This window comes from Ornithorhynchus anatinus, chromosome 1 (genome assembly GCF_004115215.2).
Source record: "Ornithorhynchus anatinus isolate Pmale09 chromosome 1, mOrnAna1.pri.v4, whole genome shotgun sequence".
Lineage (NCBI taxonomy): Eukaryota > Metazoa > Chordata > Mammalia > Monotremata > Ornithorhynchidae > Ornithorhynchus > Ornithorhynchus anatinus.
In genome coordinates, this window is record NC_041728.1 from 125,055,042 (window position 1) to 125,074,212 (window position 19,171).

A 19,171-nucleotide genomic window follows, 5' to 3' on the forward strand; every position below is an offset into this window, starting at 1 on the left:
ATTCCTGACTTAAAAAAGAAGGAAAAGACAATTCAGGAATTGGACAATTATTTGAAATGCAAATTCATAAAAAAAGATAAAGACCAGTGCATACACTAGATCTTTTTTTTTTAGATTGTATAAATGAACAAGAAAGGGACAGAGAACTTGCAGATGATAAGGTGCCCAAAGCATCTCTTTTGTCAATCGAGTGTTTATTGCTGGAAATGTTAGAGACTTGGAATCTAGAGATAGAGCGATACTCCGCATTCAGGGCCTTAGAAGGGCATGCTCGTGATGACACGCTTGTATACTCTCCCCAGAGCTTAGTACAGTGCTTTGCACACAATAAGAGCTCAATAAATAGGAATGAATGAAGTAAGGAATAGACAGCAAGTCCGCGAGATGTATGGAGTCCCTGAGTACTGAAAAGAGAGAGAAAAAACTTCCATTGTTAATTGATTCTGGTCCAGGATTATTTGGGAGAAAGCTTAGTTGTTCAGAACGGTAAGGTGGTAGAACATCTTAATGAATAACAGCAGTAATGGTATCGATTAGGTATTAAGGATTTATTAAGTAAGAGTACTTATTCGGCATGCATTACATGCCAAGGGCTGTAGTAGATGTAAAATGAACAGATCAGATGGATTCCCCCTCATTAGGATTCAACTATCATCTCTATGTGGATGACACCCAAATCTACATCTCCTCCCCTGTTCTCTCTCCCTCCCTCCAGGCTCGCATCTCCTTCTGCCTTCGGGACATCTCTACTTGGATAGCCTCCTGTCACCTAAAACTCAACATGTCCAAGACTGAGCTCCTTTTCTTCCCTCCCGAGCCCTCTCATCTCCCTGACTCTCCCATCACCGTGGACGGCACGGCCATCCTTCCCATCTCACAAGCCCACAACCAAGGTGTCATCCTTGACTCCGCTCCTCATTCACCCCACACATCCAATCCATCACCAAAGCCTACCAGGCTCACCTTCACAACATCGCCAAGATGGGCCCTTTCCTCTCCATCCAAACCGCTACCACTCTAGTACAGTCACTCATCCTATAATAATAATGTTGGTATTTGTTAAGCGCCTACTCTGTGCAGAGCGATGTTCTAAGCGCTGGGATAGATACAGGGGAATCAGGTTGTCCCACGTGAGGCTCACAGTTAATCCCCATTTTACAGATGAGGTCACTGAGGCACAGAGAAGTGCAGTGACTTGCCCACAGTCACACAGCTGCCAAGTGGCAGAGCCGGGAGTCGAACTCATGACCTCTGACTCCAAAGCCCAGGCTCTTTCCACTGAGCCACGCTGCTATCCCGACTGGATTACTGCATCAGCTTCCTTTCTGACCTCCCAACCTTCTGTCTCTCCCCACTTCAGTCCATACTTCACCTCGCTGCCTGGATTATCTTTCTACAGAAACATTCAGGGCATGTCAACCCCCCACCTCAAAAACCTCCAGTGGTTGCCTATCAACCTCCATATCAAGCAAAAACCCTTCACTCTTGGCTTCGAAGCTCTCCGTCACCTTGCTCCCTCCTATCTCACCTCCCCTCTCTCCTTCTACAGCCCAACTAGCACACTCTGCTCCTCTGCCGCCACTAACCTCCTCACTGGGCCTCATTCTCACCTGTCCTACATCGACCCCTGGCCCACATCCTACCTCTGGCCTGGAACACCCTCCCTCCTCAAATCTGCCAAACCATCACATTTCCCACCTTCAAAGTCCTATTGAAGGCTCACCTCCTCCAAGAGGCCTTCCCAGACAAAGCCCCCTTATCCTCAGCTCCCCTTCCCCTCCACGTCACCCTGACTCATTCCCTTTGCTCTAGCCCCCTCCCCACTAAACAGCACTTGTATACATATGTACATATCTATAATTCTATTTATTTATATTGATGCCTGTTTACTTGTTTTGAAGTCTACCTTCCCCCTTCTAGACTGCAAGCCCAGTGTGGGCAGGAATTGTCTCTATTGCTGAATTGTACTTTTCAAGCACTTAATACAGTGCTCTGCATACAGTAAGCACTCAATAAATACGATTGAATGAAGGAATGAATTCGTGGAGCTCACAGTCAAAGTAGCAAGGACAACAGGTATTGAACCCCCACTCTACAGATGAGGAAACTGAGGCATAGAGAGGTTAAGGAACTTGTCTGAGGTCTTAAAACAGGCAACTGGCAGAGGCAGGATTAGAACCCAGGTCCTCTGACTCCCTGGCCTGTGTTCTTTCCAGTAAATCATGCGGCTTGTTACCAAATGGCTTCTCCCTTGACCTTTTCTGATTAAAAGTCAAAAGAAGGCTAGCACTCCTCCCTCTCTTGCAAAGTCAAAGTCTGCAGTGACATTTTTTCCAGTTAAAAGATTCTCAAAGGAAGAAGGAAGAAAATGAGGGATGTGGAGAAGGTGAACCATTCAGAAAACCTCATTCCTTCATCTTCCAAGGAGGACCAAGATGAGACGGAGAAGTAGGGGGGATAGAAGAGCCTGACCCAGGCAGGAGCTGAAAAATAGCACAGCAAGGAGTCCTTGCTTTACCACTATTTTTTTTTAAATTTATGGTACTTATTAAGTGCTTACTATGTGCCAGGAACTGTTCTAAGTGCTGGGATGGATACGAGGTAATTAGGTAGGACACAGTCCATATGTCCCACATGGGGCTCACAGTCGTAATCCCCATTGTACAGAAGAGGCAACTGAGGCACAGAGAAGTTAAGAGACTTGCCTAAGGTTACAGAGCAGACAAGTGACAGAGCTGCGATTAGAACCCAGGTCCTTCTGACTCCCAGACCCCTGCTTTAACCACGGCAGTGCTGCTTCTCACTACTGTTCTCACTAGATTGAACACTCCATGAGGGCATGGATCTACTGTAGTACACTCCCCTTAGTGCTTAGTACAGTGCTCTGCATACACTAGACAATATATACCTTTGATTGATTAATAATAATAATAATTATGGTATTGGTAAAGTGCTTACTGTGTGTCAGGCACTGTACTAAGTGCTGGGGTGTATACATGCAAATTGGGCTGGAAACAGTCCCTGTCTCGAATGAGGCTCACAGTCTCGATCCCCATTTTATATATAAGGTAACTGAGGTCCAGAGAAGTGCAGTGACTTGGCCAAGATCACACAGCAGGCAAGTACAGGAGCTAGGATTAGAGAGATCCTTCCTCAGTTTCCTGCCCCATTAAGGCAGCGACCAGTCATGGAGCCCCATTCTCTTCATTCCCAAGGGATGTCATGGAGGTGGAAGAGGTGGATAGGAAGACATCCAGTACCACAACCCCTTCCCTGTGCTTGGGGAAGGCTCACCTCCTGAAGCCAGAAACACTCCGGGAACACAAAGCCCTGTCTTCCCAGCTCCTGGGCCTCACCACGCAGTCTCTAGACTGTCAACTCCTTGTGGGCAGTGAATATGTCTGTTCTACTGTTCTAGTGTAATCATAATAATAGTAATAATAAGATTAATAATTGTGTACTAAGCCCTGGGATGGATATCTGGTAAATGAGGTAAATCAGGATGGACACAGTCCCTGTCCCATATGGAGCTCACAGTCTTAATCCCTATCCTCCTGAGGTCACTGAGTCAGTCAGTCAATTGTATTTACTGAGAGCTCACCTCCTCCAAGAGGCCTTCCCAGATTGAGCTTCCCCTTTTCTCTCTTCTCCCTCTGGTCCCCCTCTCCCCCAGCTCACCTCCCCTCAACTAAGTCCCCTTTCCCCCCTTTCCTTCTGCTCCTCCCCCTCTCCCTTCCCCTCCCCTTAGCACAAATATGTCATTTGTATATATTTTTATTACCCTATTCATTTTATTACCCTATTTATTTTGTTAATGAGGTGTACATCCCCTTGATTCTATTTATTGTGATTAAGTTGTCTTGTTTTTTGTCCATCTGTCTCCCCCAATTAGACTGTAAGCCCGTCGATGGGCAGGGATTGTCTCTGTCTCTTGCCCAATTGTACATTCCAAGCGCTTAGTACAGTGCTCTGCACAGAGTAAGCACTCAATAAATACTATTGAATGAATGAATTGAGTGCTTACTGAGTGCAGACCACGGTACTAAGTGCTTGGGAGAGTAAAATATAACACTGTAACAGACACATCCCTTTCCCACAATGAGCAAAAAGTCTAGAGAGCCAGAGAAGGGAAGTGATTTGCTCAAGGTCACACAGCAGACAAGTGGCAAGGCTGGGAATAGAACCCAGGTCCTCTGACTCCCAAGCCCATGCTCTTTCCGGTAGACCACGGTGCTCCTCCACTAAGGCCTTGAAGCCGCCCTCTCCCTCCAGCTCCTTACTGTGACCCAAGGGAAGGAGTGGGAGGAGCTGCAGCTGGAGTGGGGGCTGTTCTGAACACCTCTTTCTGTGGGTGATTGGTCAAATTCTCTCCGATGCCTCCTAACCCTGCACAGAGCAATTTCAGGGGCAGGGGCAGAGATAGGGGGTCTGGGGAGGGTGTGGAATCGGTTCATTCATTCATTCAATTGTATTTATTGAGCACTTACTGTGTGCAGAACCCTGGCACTGTGCTAAGCGCTTGGAAAGTACAATACAGCAATAAAGAGAGACAATAATAATAATGATGTTGGTATTTGTTAAGCGCTTACTATGTGCAGAGCATTGTTCTCAGCACTGGGGAAGATACGGGTAATCAGGTTGTCCCACCTGAGGCTCACAGTTAATTCCCATTTTATAGATGTGGTAACTGAGGCACAGAGAAGTGAAGCAACTTGCCCGCAGTCACACAGCTGACAAGTGGCAGAGGCGGGTTTCAGATCCATGACCTCTGACTCCCAAGCCCGGGCTCTTGCCACTGAGCCATGCTGCTTCTCTAGAGCCGATGGGCTCAAAGTCGAGAGCCGGAGAGACCGAGACGTCCTTGCTCTGAGAACAGAACTGGACTGTCCGGCGGTCCTCATGGCAGAATCCCAACGTGGCTCAGAAATGGCTCAGCTATTTAGTGTGACGGAACGGAGAAGGATATCCCCCGTAAAAATCATGTCATTTGAAGCGACTCACCTCAATCCACCACTTTGAAGAAGCTCTTCAGCAATCTTCCTGCCAGCCATACCATTCCTTTTTTTTTTTTTAACCGCTTTCCTCTGTGGCAGGAGTGCACGTCTTCCGGGCCGTGAAATCCCGGGCTGATGGGTTACCTTCAAAGGAACGAGTCTGCTGCGGACCCAGGCAGGGTCTCTGCTCTTTTCTGGGAATTAGAAACTGCAAGACACTCAACACTTTGTAGGTTATTAAGGAGAAAGATTTCTTGCGAGGATTTCTTGCTCCTTCTCTTTAATTCCCCATCTCTCTTCACTGTCAACCCACTTCACTGCCTATCTACCTGTGCATTTATTAAGTAGCATTTATCCCATTAGAATTTGGGTACTTAAGTGTATTATTTTAGCACAAAGATAATCAACAGAGAGAGACAGAATACTTTATTCTCTGGGCCGTTAGTCTAAAGAAAAAGAAAAAAAAACAGGCTCCAGAAGACTCCTTTTAAAGATGGGAACAAAGAACAGTGAAACAGCTTGGCTTAGTAATAAGAGCATGGGCAAGAGCACGGGGTTGGGAGTCAGAAGACATGGGTTTTAATCCTGGCTCTGCCACTTGTCTGCTGTGTGATCTTGGGGCAAGCCACTTAATTTATCTATGCCTCAGTTCTCTCATCTGTAAAATGGGGATTAAGACTTTGAGCTCCACATGGGACAACCTGATTACTTTGTAGCTACCCCAGTGCTTAGAACAGTGCTTGGCACATAGTAAACACTTAACAAATACCATCATCATCATCATCATCATCATCGAGAACAAAATCAATCAGTGAGAAGCAGCATGGCATAGTGGATAAAGCACGGGACTGGGAATCAGAAGGACCTGAGTTCTAATCCCAACTGTGCCAATTGCTGGGTGACCTTGGGCAAGTCGCTTAACTTCTCTGTGCCTCAGTACCCTCATCTGAAGCATAGGGATTAAGACCGTGAGCCTTATATGGGGTATGATCTTTATCCAACTTGATTTGCTTTTATCCACCCCAGTGCTTAATTGCAGTGCCTGGCACATAGTAAGTGCTTAACAAATACTACTATTATCATTATTATTGTTATTAGATTACTGAGTGCTTACTATGTGCGGAGCACTGTACTAAGGGAATGGGAGAATACAACAGAGTTGGGAGACACGATCCCCGCCCACAAGGAACGTACGGTCTAAACAGGGAGAGAGATATTGAAATAAATTGGAGATAGGGGAAATGGCAGGGTATAAGGATATGGACATATGGGCTGTGGGGCTGAAGATGGGGTGGAGATCAAGTGGTTACGGCTTTCAGGGAAGCAGCGTGGCCTACGGGGAAGCAGTGTGGCCTAGTGGGTAGAGCCTGCTGCTGGGAGTCAGAAGGTCAGGGGTTCTAATCCCGGCTCCACCACTTCTCTACTGTGTGAGCTTGGACAAGTCATTTCCCTTCTGTGTGACTCAGTTCCCTCATCTGTAAAATGGAGATTAAGACTGCAAGCCCTATGTAGGGCGTGGACTGTGTCCAACCTGATTAGCTTGTATCTACCCCAACACCTAGTATACTGGCTGGCATAAAGTGCTTACCAATACCATAAAAAAAAATCAGCACGCCCCCTCCGCTGTACCCCACTGATTTCCTACCTCAGCCTAGTCCATGCATTTCACTCCTCAAGTACCAGTTTACTCAGTGTGCTGTGATCTCATCTTTCTCACCACTGACCATTGTTATATTGTACTCTCCCAAGTGCTCCGTTCAGTGCTTTGCCTGCAGTATGAGCTCAATAAATGCAATTGAATAAATGAACAAATGAATGACCCCTCTCCCACGTCCTCCCCCTAGCCTGGAACCTGCCAGATCATCATTCTTGCCACCTTCAAAGCATTATTGTGGGTATTTCTCCTCCAAGAGGTCTTCCCTGATTAAGTCCTCTTTTCTGCCAGCTCCCTCTCCCTTCTGTGTCATCTCTGCACTTGGATCTGTGACCTTTGGGCATTTCAGACTCCCCCCATCCTTAGCCCCGCAGCCCTGTTTATACATCTTTAAATGATATAGATTGGGAAGCAGCGTGGCTCAGTGGAAAGAGCCGGGGCTTCGGAGTCAGAGGTCATGGGTTCGATTCCCGGCTCTGCCACTTGTCAGCTGTGGGCAAGTCACTTCACTTCTCTGTGCCTCAGTTACCACATCTGTAAAATGGGGATTAACTGTGAGCCTCACTTGGGACAACCTGATTACCCTGTATCTACCCCAGTGCTTAGAACAGTGCTCTGCACATAATAAGTGCTTAACAAATACAAATACCAACATTATTATATAATCTACATAATTTATTTGTATTAATGTCCACCTCCCCCTCTAGACTTTAAGCTCATTTTGGGGTAGGGAACGTGCCTGTCAATTCCGTTGTATATTGTACTCTCCTCAGCGCTTAGAACAGTGCTCTACGCCTAGTAAGTACTCAGTAAATACTGTTGATGATACTAAGCATCTGGGAGAGTCCAATACAACAAGAGTTGATATTCACGTTCCCCGAACACAGATATTCACGTTCCCCGAACACAACGAGCTCCCAGTCTTAGACGGGGAGACAGATATTAAGATAAATAAATAATCTTGCCCACTTCACCTTGTGAACTAGCGTCCCAGGGACGTCCTTGTTCTGCTGACGGGAAGCTGTCAGGCCCCCCTCACTGCTCTGAGCCGTTCACGCTTCCATCCACTAAGTGAGCTAACGTCTCACCGGGGTGGTTTGTAATAACGGTCCCTGTGTTCCAGAGGGTATTGCCGATCCAGATGGTTCTGGGAATGCTGGATTTCCCACCCAGGTCTCTTAGCTGGCCAAAGAATACATGGGAAAAACCAGAAAAATCACAAGGCAGGGATTTTGCAACTGTCTCGTACCTCATTGGTATGGCGAGAAGCAGCGTGGCTCAGTGGAAAGAGCCCGGGCTTGGAAGTCAGAGGTCATGAGTTCGAATGCCGGCTCTGCCACTTGTCAGCTGTGTGACTGTACGCAGGTCACTTCACTTTTCTGTGCCTCAGTTACCTCATCTGTAAAATGGGAATTAACTGTGAGCCTCAACTGGGACAACCTGATCTACCCCAGCACTTAGAACAGTGCTCTGCCCATAGTAAGCGCTTAACAAATACCAACAATGTTATTATTATTATTATTATTATTATTAGGGTAATCCAGGGAAAGAAAATAGACCAGCAACATTCTACCAAAGGTTTCTCGCCAAACCCAAAATGACATCTGAGAAAACCGGTGAGAATATCGACCGAGAACTGTGCTAACAGTCACTTTTGTATTTGCCACAAAGGTTAGCTGCATGGCCCAGCGAAAAGAGCACGGGCTGGGAGTCAGGGACATGGGTTCTAATTCCAGCTCGGCCACTTTTTTATGGTATTTGTTAAGAGCTTTCTGTATGATTATTAATCAATTAATAAATTCATTTTAATGTCTGTCTCCCCCTCTAGACTACGAGCAGATTGTGGGCAGGGAATGTATCTTGTTCAATTGTACTCTCCCAAATGCCTAGTACGGTGCTTTGCACAAGGTAAGCACTCAATAAGTACGATCGAATGGGCCAGACACTGTACCAGTCACTGGGATAGATGCGACGTAATCGGGTTGGGCAGAGTCCACATCCCACCTGGGGCTCACAGTCTTAATCCCCATTGTACAGATGAGGTAACTGAGGCACAGAGAAGTGAAGGGACTCAAGGTCACACAGCAGACAAGAAGCAGAGCCCGGACTAGAACCCAGGTCCTTCTGACACCCAGGCTCGTAGTCTATAAGTGGCACCTCCCTGAGGGGCAGGTCAAAATCCCAACAGCTGTTTCCACCAGCTCCCAGCAAAAGGCAAAATAATAATAATAATGTTGGTATTTGTTAAGCGCTTATTATGTGCAGAGCACTGTTCTAAGCGCTGGGGTAGATACAGGGTAATCAGGTTGTCCCACGTGAGGCTCACAGTCTTCATTCTCATTTTACAGATGAGGTAACCGAGGCACAGAGAAGTTAGGTGACTTGCCCACAGTCACACAGCTGCCAAGTGGCAGAGCCAGGATTCGAACCCATGACTTCTGACTCCCAAGCCTGGGCTCACAAAGCAGAATCCTGGAACACTGAGAACCAGAGCCCCAGAGGTCTGTAGGCCTCCTAGCACATCCCAGAACTGGGCAGAGGTGGAAGAAGGGTCCCACTGCGGCCGTTTTTTTCCCCTGCTCCCTCTCCCTTCTGCATCACCTGTGCACACACTTGGGTCTGTGTATTCTTTAAGGTATTTGATATTCACCCCACCCTCAGCCCCACAGCACTTAGGTACACATCTGTAGTTTATTTTAATGCTTCCCCCACTCCCACTCCCTAGAGCACAGGCCTGGGAGTCAGTAGGTCATGGGTTCTAATAGTGACTCTGCCACTTTCATTCAATAATATTTATTGAGTGCTTACTATGTGCAGAGCACTGTACTAAGCACTTGGAATGTACAAATCGGTAACAGATAGAGACAGTCCCTGCCCTTTGAGGGGCTTACAATCTAATCGGGGGAGACAGACAGACAAGGACAATGGCAATAAATAGAATCAAGGGGAAGAACATCTCATTAAAACAATAGCAAATAAATAGAATCAAGATTCTATTGTCTGTTGTCTTGTCTGTTGTGTGACCTCAGGAAAGTCATTTAACTTCTCTGTGCCTCATTTCCCTCATCTGTAAAATGGGGATTATGACTGTGTCCAACTCGATTACCTTATATCTACCCCAGTGCTTAGAACAGTGCCTGGCACATAGTAAGAACTTACTAAATACCATAATAATAATAATAATTATTATCCCAGTTCTGCCTCTTGTCTGCTATGTGACCTTGAGGCAAGTCTTTTAACTTCTCTGTGCCTCAGTTCCCTCCTCTGTAAAATGGGGATTAAGACCGTGAGCTCCATGTGGGACACGGACGGTGTCCAACCTGATTAGCTGGTATCGACCCCAGTGCTTAGTACAGTGCCTGGCACAGAGTAAACATTTAATAAATACCATTTTAAAAAGCATATATGCACACATTTATTTATACATTTATGTTGCATGTGTGCACTGTAGAGAGCCAGAGAAAAGAGGTGTAGAAAATAGGCAAAGATGCCAAGTGCAAAGATGAAGAAATGATAAAAGGGAAAATTTAGCCTTTCTTGAGCCTTAAAAAATGACTACTAGGAGCAAAATGAGAAATTTTAATGCTAGTTCATATTTTATCCCACTGAAAAATACCAATTTGGGAGGTGCAGGGAGGCGAATCATAAGCCTACGTGCTTGTTAAAATTCACAGTTACTCTACTGGGGACTGTTGGAAGGAGATGGATAATAACATCAAAACACTAGCGATTTCTTCCAAGTCTCTCAGAAGGACTGGAAGTGGCTGTAGTCCTGTGCTATGTGGTAGAAAAGGAGAAAATTCAGTAGAAAAGAACCTGCAGCAGGGTGGGTCTCTGGGTGCAGAGAGAAGAGAGTGAGAGAGAGAGAGAAAGACAGAGACAGAGACAGAGAGATGATGATGATGATGGTATTTGTTAAGCGCATACTACGTGCCAAGCACCATTCTGAGTAATAATAATAATGTTGGTATTCGTTAAGCGCTTACTAGGTGCAGAGCACTGTTCTAAGCGCTGGGGTAGACACAGGGTAATCAGGTTGTCCCAGGTGAGGCTCACAGTTAATCTCCATTTTACAGATGAGGTAACTCAGGCACAGAGAAGTGAAGTGACTTGCCCACAGTCACACAGCTGACAAGTGGCAGAGCTGGGATTCAAACTCATGACCTCTGACTCCAAAGCCCGTGCTTTTTCCACTGAGCCACGCTGCAGTGAAGTGACTTGCCCACTGTCACACAGCTGACAAGTGGCAGAGCCGGGGGTCGAACCCATGACCTCTGACTCCGAAGCCCAGGCTCTTTCCACTGAGCCACGCTGCTTCCCACTCAGCACGGTCCTGATTTGGGAGAGACTGTCCCAGTCATTCCTGCCAGATGTGATAACAAGGGAAAACAGCATGGCCTAGCGGATAGAGCCTGAGCCTGGGAGTCAAAAGGTCGTGGTTTCTAATCCCGGCTCTGCCACTTGTCTGCTGTGTGACCTTGGGCAAGTCACTTCACTTCTCTGTGGCTCAGTTCCCTCGCCTATCAAATGGGGATTAAGACCGTGAGCCCCGTGTGGCAGCGGGACTGTGACCCACTCGATTTGCTTGACTCCACCGTAGCGCTTAGTACAGGGAAGCAGCATGGCTCAGTGGAAAGAGCCCGGGCTTGGAAGTCAGTGTTCATGGGTTCGAATCCCGACTCTGCCACTTGTCAGCTGTGTGACTCTGGGCAAGTCACCTAACTTCTCTGTGCCTCAGTTAGCTCATCTGTAAAATGGGGATGAAGACTGTGAGCCTAATATGGGACAACCTGATGACCCTGTATCTACCCCAGCACTTAGAACAGTGCTCTGCACATAGTAAGTGCTTAACAAATACCAACATTATTATTATTATTATTACAGTGCCTGGCACATAGTAAATGCTTAACAAATACCACCATTATTTTTATCATTCTTATTTGGGATCAGTCTATCCACACCCCCAATTTCGAAGCTCTTCCAGCAGGGGGACCTGGGCGTGACCCCCTTGTGGGGGAGGGGTGTTGCCCCACAGATTAAAACTGCCCCCAGCCCACACAGGTCTATTACTGAGCTCACAAATCCCGCACTCGAGCTGCAACTGAAATGACGAGTGTGAAATCATCTCTCTTGGTATATGACAGACCACCACTCTCTCACCAACCTTATTATAATCCCAGAGCCCTGTGTGGGACAGGGACCATGTCCAACCCGATTTGTTTGTATCCACCCCAGTGCTTAGTACGGTGCCTAGCATATAGTAAGCCTTTAAAAAATGCCGTTATTATTACTATCTCCTCCAAGAGGACTTCCCTGACTAAACCCTCATTTCCCCTACTCTTTCTCCTTTCTGTGTCACCTCTGCAGTTGATTCTGCCCTCGTTATTCACCCCATCCTCAGTCCCACAGTACATTTCTACATTTCCCTCTGGTCCACGAGCTTCTTGTGAACAAGAAACAGGTCCATTGTTATCATCATCATCATCATCATCATCATCAGTGGTATTTATTGAGGACTTACTGTGTGAGGAGTCCTGTACTAAGAGCCTGGAAGAGTAGAATAGAGTTGGCAGATATAATAATAATAATGGAATTTGTTAAATGTTTACTATGTGCCAAGCACTGTTCTAAGCACTGGAGTAGATACAAGGTCATCAGGTTGTCCCACCTGGGCCTCGCAGTCTTGTGCTTTGCACATAGTAAGCGCTTAACAAATACCACCATTTTTTTTTTTAGTACCGTGTTCTGCACACGGTAAGGAACCAATGCATCCTATTGATAGATTGAGTGGAGGCCCGCAGAGAGTGTGGGTTAGGGTTACTGTGGCCCACTGGCCCCCTGTGTCCTCGCCACTGGCCCTTCCTGCTCACCACCAGGGCATTTTTACGAGATGTTCTTCCCCTTGACTCTATTTATTGCCATTGTTCTTGTCTGTCCATCTCCCCCGATTAGACTGTAAGCCCGTCAAATGGCAGTGACTGTCTCTATCTGTTGCCGACTTGTTCATTCCAAGCACTTAGTACAGTGCTCTGCACATAGTAAGCACTCAATAAATACTATTGAATGAACCTGAGCCAATTGCTGCTGGGTGGAAAATCCCTCCTCAAGTATTGTTCTTGTCTGTCCATCTCCTCCGATTAGACTGTAAGCCCATCAAAGGTCAGGGACTGTTTCTATCTGTTACTGATTTGTACATTCCAAGCGCTTAGTACAGTGCTCTGCACATAGTAAGCACTCAATAAATACTATTGAATGAATGAATGAATGAATTTTACAGATGAAGTAACCGAGGCACAGAGAATTTAAGTGAGTTGCCTGAAGTTACACAGCAGTCAGGTGGCAGGGTAAGGATTAGAACCCATGTCCTCTGACTCCCAAGCCCCTGCTCTTTCCACTAAACCACGCTGCTTCACCATGGATATGTTTCCTGCCTGCTTTCAATGAGCTTATAGTATAGAGGGGGAGACAGACATCAATATGAATAAATAATTTAGAATATATAATGCACAGATAATAATGGCGATCCCCTCTCAGGGTTGCACCTGGAGACTTTCCAGTCCTCTACCAGTCCCGACTACAGGAAGGAGAGTCAAGCAGAGACCTGTCCATTCCATTCCTAGCTTGGGCAGTGGCTAGCGAGTGGCAGGCAATCGGCTACAAGTCAAAACCCACCTGGGCTGGGCAGCAGCGGCACGGGAGAGGGTTGAGGGCGGAGATGCGGAAGGAGGCAACTGTAAACCAATTCCATATTTTTACCAAGAAAACTCTATGGATACACCACCAGAATGACTGCAGATGGAGGTGGGGCATTCTGGGAGACATACGTTCATGATGTTGCTATGGGTCGGATCTGACAGCATAAGAGAACAACAACAATGATGCTATTTGTTAAGTGCTTACTATATGCCAGGAACTGTACTAAACTCCATGGAGGATTCAAGCATAAGTGCTGTGGGGCTGGAGGCGGGGAAAATATGAGGTGCCCAAACGTCATAGATCCAAGTATATAGATGAATGGCGAGTGAGCTGGGATAAAGGGACTTAATCAGGGAAGGCCTCTTGGAGGAGATGTGACCTGAATAAGGCTCTGAAAGTGAGAAGAGTGGTCATCTGGTATATATGGAGGGGAAGAGAAATCCAGGCCAGAGGAAGGATGTGGGAAAGGGGCTGGTGCTGAGATAGATGAGATGAAGACACAGTGGGTAAGCTGGCAGTAGAGGAGCGACGTGGGTGGGCAGAGTTCTAGAAGGAGATCCCTGAGGTAAAGTAGGAGGGGGTGAGCCGATTGAGTGCTTGAAAGCCGGTGGTGAGGAGTTTCTGTTTGATGCAGAGGTGGATAGGCAAGCACTGGAAGTTCTTGTTGCAGTGTACTCTTCCAAGCACTTAGTACGGTGCTCGATAAATACGAATGATTGATTGATTGAGGCATGATAGCATTATTATCGCCTTTTTTTAGGTCACTGGAGTCGCTGACTTGACTCAGATGCCTGAGCTATTATTTTGGTTTGAACTTAGAGACCGGAACCGTTTTGTGTTTTTTTACATTTTTTCCAGGAGATGATTTTTATGACGACTTTACTTTGTTTCGATCTTGTTTCTCCCCTGATAGATTTCAAACTCCTCGAGGTCAGGGATGATGCCTTCAACTTTTATTTTATTCTCCTAAGAGCTTAGTACAATATTCTGCACATGGTAGATGCTCAATAAATTGATAGGGTGATGGAAATATTTTGCCACTTTTCTAGCAGAATGAGGACAACCCATTACAAGCTTAATGAACTTAAGGACACACTTCTTGCTCCCATACACACCCTTCTAGTCATGGGTGTGTGTGCATGCACGCACACAAACACACACACACATCCCTCCCCGCAAGATTCAGTTCTGGGTCCCCTTCTATTCTCCGTCTACACCCTCTCCCTTGGAGAACTCATTTGATCCCATGGCTTCAACTACCTCCTCTATACGGATGACACCCAAATCAACATCTCCAGCCCTGATCTCTCTCCCTCTCTGCAGTCTCGCCTTTCCTCCTGTCTTCAAGACATCTCTACTTGGATGTCCTCCTGTCACCTCAAATTTAACGTGTCCAGAACAGAACTCCTCATCTTCCCACTCAAACCCTGTCCTCCCCCTGACTTTCCCATCACTGTAGATGGCACCTCCGTCCTTCTTGTCTCACAAACCTGTAGCCTTGGAGTTATCCTTGACTCTTCTCTCTCATTCAACCCACATATTCAATCCAACACTAAATCCTGTCGGTCCCACCTTCACGACACGGCTAAAATCCGTACTTTCCTCTCCATCCAAACCGCTACCACCTTAATACCGTCACTCATCCTATCCCGCCTGGATTACTGCATCGGCCACCTTGCTGACCTCCCAGCCTCCTGTCTCTCCCCACTGCAGTCCATACTTCACTCTGCTGCCCGGATCATTTTTCTACAGAAACATTCAGGACACGTCACCTCTCTCCTCAAAAAACTCCAGTGGTTGCCAATCCACCTTCTCATCAAACAAAAACTCCTCACCGTTGGCTTTAAAGCACTCCTTCGCCGTGCCCCCTTCAGTCTCACCTCACTACTCTCCTTCTCCTTCTACAATGAAGCCTACACACTTTGCTCCTCTAATGCTAATCTTCTCACTGTGCCTCCGTCTCGCCTATCTCCACACCGACCCCTAGCCCACGACCTGCCTCTGGCCTGGAATGCCCTCCCCCCTCAAATCTGAAAGACGATTACTCTCCCCTCCTTCAAAGCTTTATTGAAGGCACATCTCCTCCAAGAGGCCTTCCCTGACTTAGCCCCCCCTTTCCTCTTCTCCCACTCCCTTCTGCATCACCCTGACTTGCTTCCTTTGTTCTTCCCCTCTCCCAGCCCCAGGACACTTATGTACATATCTGTAATTTATTTATTTATGTATACTGATGTCTGTCTCCCCCCACCTTTGGTCTGTAAGCTTGTTGTGGGCAGAGAATGTATCTGCTTATTGTTGTACTGTACACTCCCAAGCGCTTAATACAGTGGTCTGCAACCAGTAAGCGCTCAATAAATACGATTCAATGAATGAATGAATGAATGAACGCACGCACACACATGCACACACACACACACACATTCTGCTGATGGGTTTTTTGGAATATGAACTCCCTGAAGGAACTGCACACTGCAAGCTCTGGACTGTATGCTCCTTGTAGGCATGAATATGTCTACCAACTCTGTTATAGTACATTCTCCCAAGTGCTTACTACAATGCTCTGCATCCAGTAAATGCTCAGGAAATGCCACTGATTAATTGTCTGTAGGACTCTCAAGGCTGGGGAGAAATGTTAAATGATAAATCAACAAATCAATGGCATGTAATGCAGAGTCCAGAGCACTTTACTAAAGCTAAGAGATTAGTGTGGGGATAAAGATGCCAGTTGTCTGCTGTATGACCTAGAGAAAGTCATATGTCCATGTCTCAGTTTCCTCAATGGTAAAATGGGGATTTAATGCCTGTACTCCCTTCTACTTCGACTGTGAGCCCCATGTGGGACATGGGCTATGCCCGCCTTGCTGAACTGCTATCTATCCAACCACTTAATAAATAACATAATAATAATAATTTCTGATTTCCCACAGATACAGTGCTGGAGACAGGCACAGGACTCAGGAGGTTTGACTTTTCAATTTTCTGCACTAACCACCAGCACCCCAGCCTAGCCATGATAGTATTTATTAAGCGTTCACTGTGTGCAGAGTACTAAGTGCTGAGAGAGAATATGCAGGTGGGAATTAAACACAGGCTCTGCCCCACAGGGGGCTCCCATTCCCAATCTAGGTGGAGACAGACACATTAGGAATGATGAAACATTAAACCACAAGCCAGACAAATACACAGAATGAAGCAAAATCAGGAGGGCAGTGTGGCTGGAGGAATAGAATTTCAGGTTCCCCGGTGATGGAAGGCTCGATGATGTGGAGTCTCCTCGGTGCCCTGGAGGAGAGCTGGTGACGTCTGGCGGGGAGGCCACGTGGCTGGCTGTCCAATGGCTGGGAAAGTCTAAGGCTATCAAGTTTAGAGAAGCAGCATGGCCTACTAGGTAGAGCATGGGCCTGAAAGTCAGAAGGACCTGGGTTCTAATGCCAGCTCTCCCACTTGTCTGCTATGTGACTTGGGGCACATCACTTCACTTTTCTGGCCCTCAGTTACCTCATCTGTAAAATGGAGGCTAAGCCTGGGAGTCACATGTAGGACTGTGTCTAACTCGATTTACTTGTATCCACCTCAGCGCTTAGTACAGTGCCTGGCACATAGAAAGCACATAACAAATACTACAGTTATTATTATCAGTTTTAGTATGCTATTAAAAAGACTTCTGGGAGATAAAAATGTCTTGACCTACAATTTTCTGCCGAGTTACAGGACTTGAGGAGTCACTGGTCCTCTGTGCTCAGAGGTGCCGCCCCAAGTTCGCTGGTCAGAAGGAAGGTGGAAGTGGTCAGTGGTCAGACAGAGCTGGGCACTGGGAGCTGTCACTGGAAACTGGGCAGTAGTAAGCATTACTAAAATGCCAAGAATTACCAAATAGGCCCAAGGAGGCCAGCCTCACTTCTATAGCAAATTTATATAAAAATTATATATATATTTATCAATCAATTAAATCAATTACTTGCATTTACTTTGAGCGCTTACTGTGTGCAGAGCACTGCACTAAGAACTTGGGAGAGTACAGTAAAGCAATATAACAAGCAATTTAGTGCCATTGTTCTTGTCTGTCCGTCTCCCCCGATTAGACTGTAAGCCCGTCAAACGGCAGGGACTGTCTCTATCTGTTGCCGACTTGTTCATCCCAAGCGCTTAGTACAGTGCTCTGCATATAGTAAGCGCTCAATAAATACTATTGAATGAATGAATGAATGAAAATCCCACCCACAACAAGTTTACTGTCTAGAGGAGCTTACAGTCTTTCTCTCTTCCTCTCTCTCCCTCTCTCTCTCTATATGTATGTTTCTCTTCTAGACTGTAAGCTCCCCTAGACAGTAAACTTGTTTTGCGTGGGATTTTTCTATATTCTATATATTTCTAAATTTATATATTATCTCCCCTCTCAGGATCACACCTGGAGAGTTTCCAGTACTCTACCGGTCTCGGCTATGGGAGGGCGAGTCAGACAGAAGCCTACGCATTCCATTCCTAGCTTGGGCAGTGGCTAGCGAGGGGAAGGCAATCTGCTACATGTCAAAACTCACTGTGCAGGGCAGCAGCGGCTTGGGAGAGAGTTGAGGGCAGAGACTGGTGTTTACAGCACGGAAGGAGGCCCTGGTAAACCACTTCCATATTTTTATTAAGAAAACTCTATGGAACCACTACTAGAATGATTGCAGATGGAGTTGGGGCATTCTGGGAGAGATGTGTCCATGGAGTCGCTATGGGTCAGAGATGACTTGACAGCACAAGACAAGAAAATACATATATTTTATATATATATAAACAGTGGTATCTCTTTATCTCTCTATATATGTGGAGATATATTTGAGGATCTCTCTCTCCCTCTCTCTTATTCTCTCCCTCTTTCTCCCTCTCTCTCTCTCTCTAATACATATATATCATCATTTGGGACTTCTGATGCTTCAGATGGACATTAAAACTGTAACCAATTGTCCAGTGGGAAGAACTTCCCTTATATAGGAAGTTCCCAGTTATAAAGAGGTTTATCAGAAAGAGGTTTTATGACTGGGACAAATGGAAGACATCTTCCCCAGCCCTAATACTTCCTAAGCTTGCAAATGTAAATGCTTTCTGGTGTCTCCATTCTTCCATTTCCCCATTTGAGGACCTGAGATAATTTGGCGACAATTAATCTCGGGTGGATTACTTGCATGCATGTTGAGATTTAAAGAAAAAAAATTCTTCCCCAATTCTTTCTCTGCAGAGGTTTCAATTACGTGTAGACTGTGAGAGCACATTTAGATCTCCCCAGAGCAGCTGCTTGTCCTAGATAGGCATTCAAAATAATACTTAGCATTTGCATATCACCTTTTTTTGGTAGCACTCTACTCTCATTATTAACAAGTTAATGGTGCTTCATCCCTGTGTGCTGCTTCATCCCCTAATTATCATCTCCATATTACGACTGAGGAAACTCAAACAGAGAGAGAGGGAGGGATGGAGGGAGGAGAGATCTGGCCATAGTATCCCACAAAAAAAATATGGACTTATTCAGCACTTACTATCAATCGATCAGTCATATTAATTGAATGCTTACTGTGTGCAAAGCACCGTACTAAGAGCTTGGGTGAGTAAAATATAGCAGAGTTGGTAAACACATTCCCTGCCCACAGTGAGGTTACGGTCTAGACAGGGAGCCCGTTGTGGGCAGGGATCGTCTCTGTCTGTTGCTGAACTGTACTTTCCAAACACTCAGTACAGTGCTCTGCACACAGTAAACGCTCAATAAATATGACTGAATGAATGAATGACAGACATTAATATAAATAAACAAATTACTGATATAATAATAATGTTGGTATTTGTTAAG

The 19,171-nt window shown here is 46.0% G+C and overlaps 1 non-coding gene across 1 annotated transcript; it reads left to right on the forward strand.

The window, feature by feature from the left end:
* The first annotated feature begins 17,734 nt into the window (after positions 1-17,734).
* On the forward strand, positions 17,735-17,872 carry LOC114815594. The gene has a single exon (XR_003763392.1). It is a non-coding gene; the product is annotated as a small nucleolar RNA SNORA7 (small nucleolar RNA).
* The last annotated feature ends 1,299 nt before the right edge of the window (positions 17,873-19,171 follow it).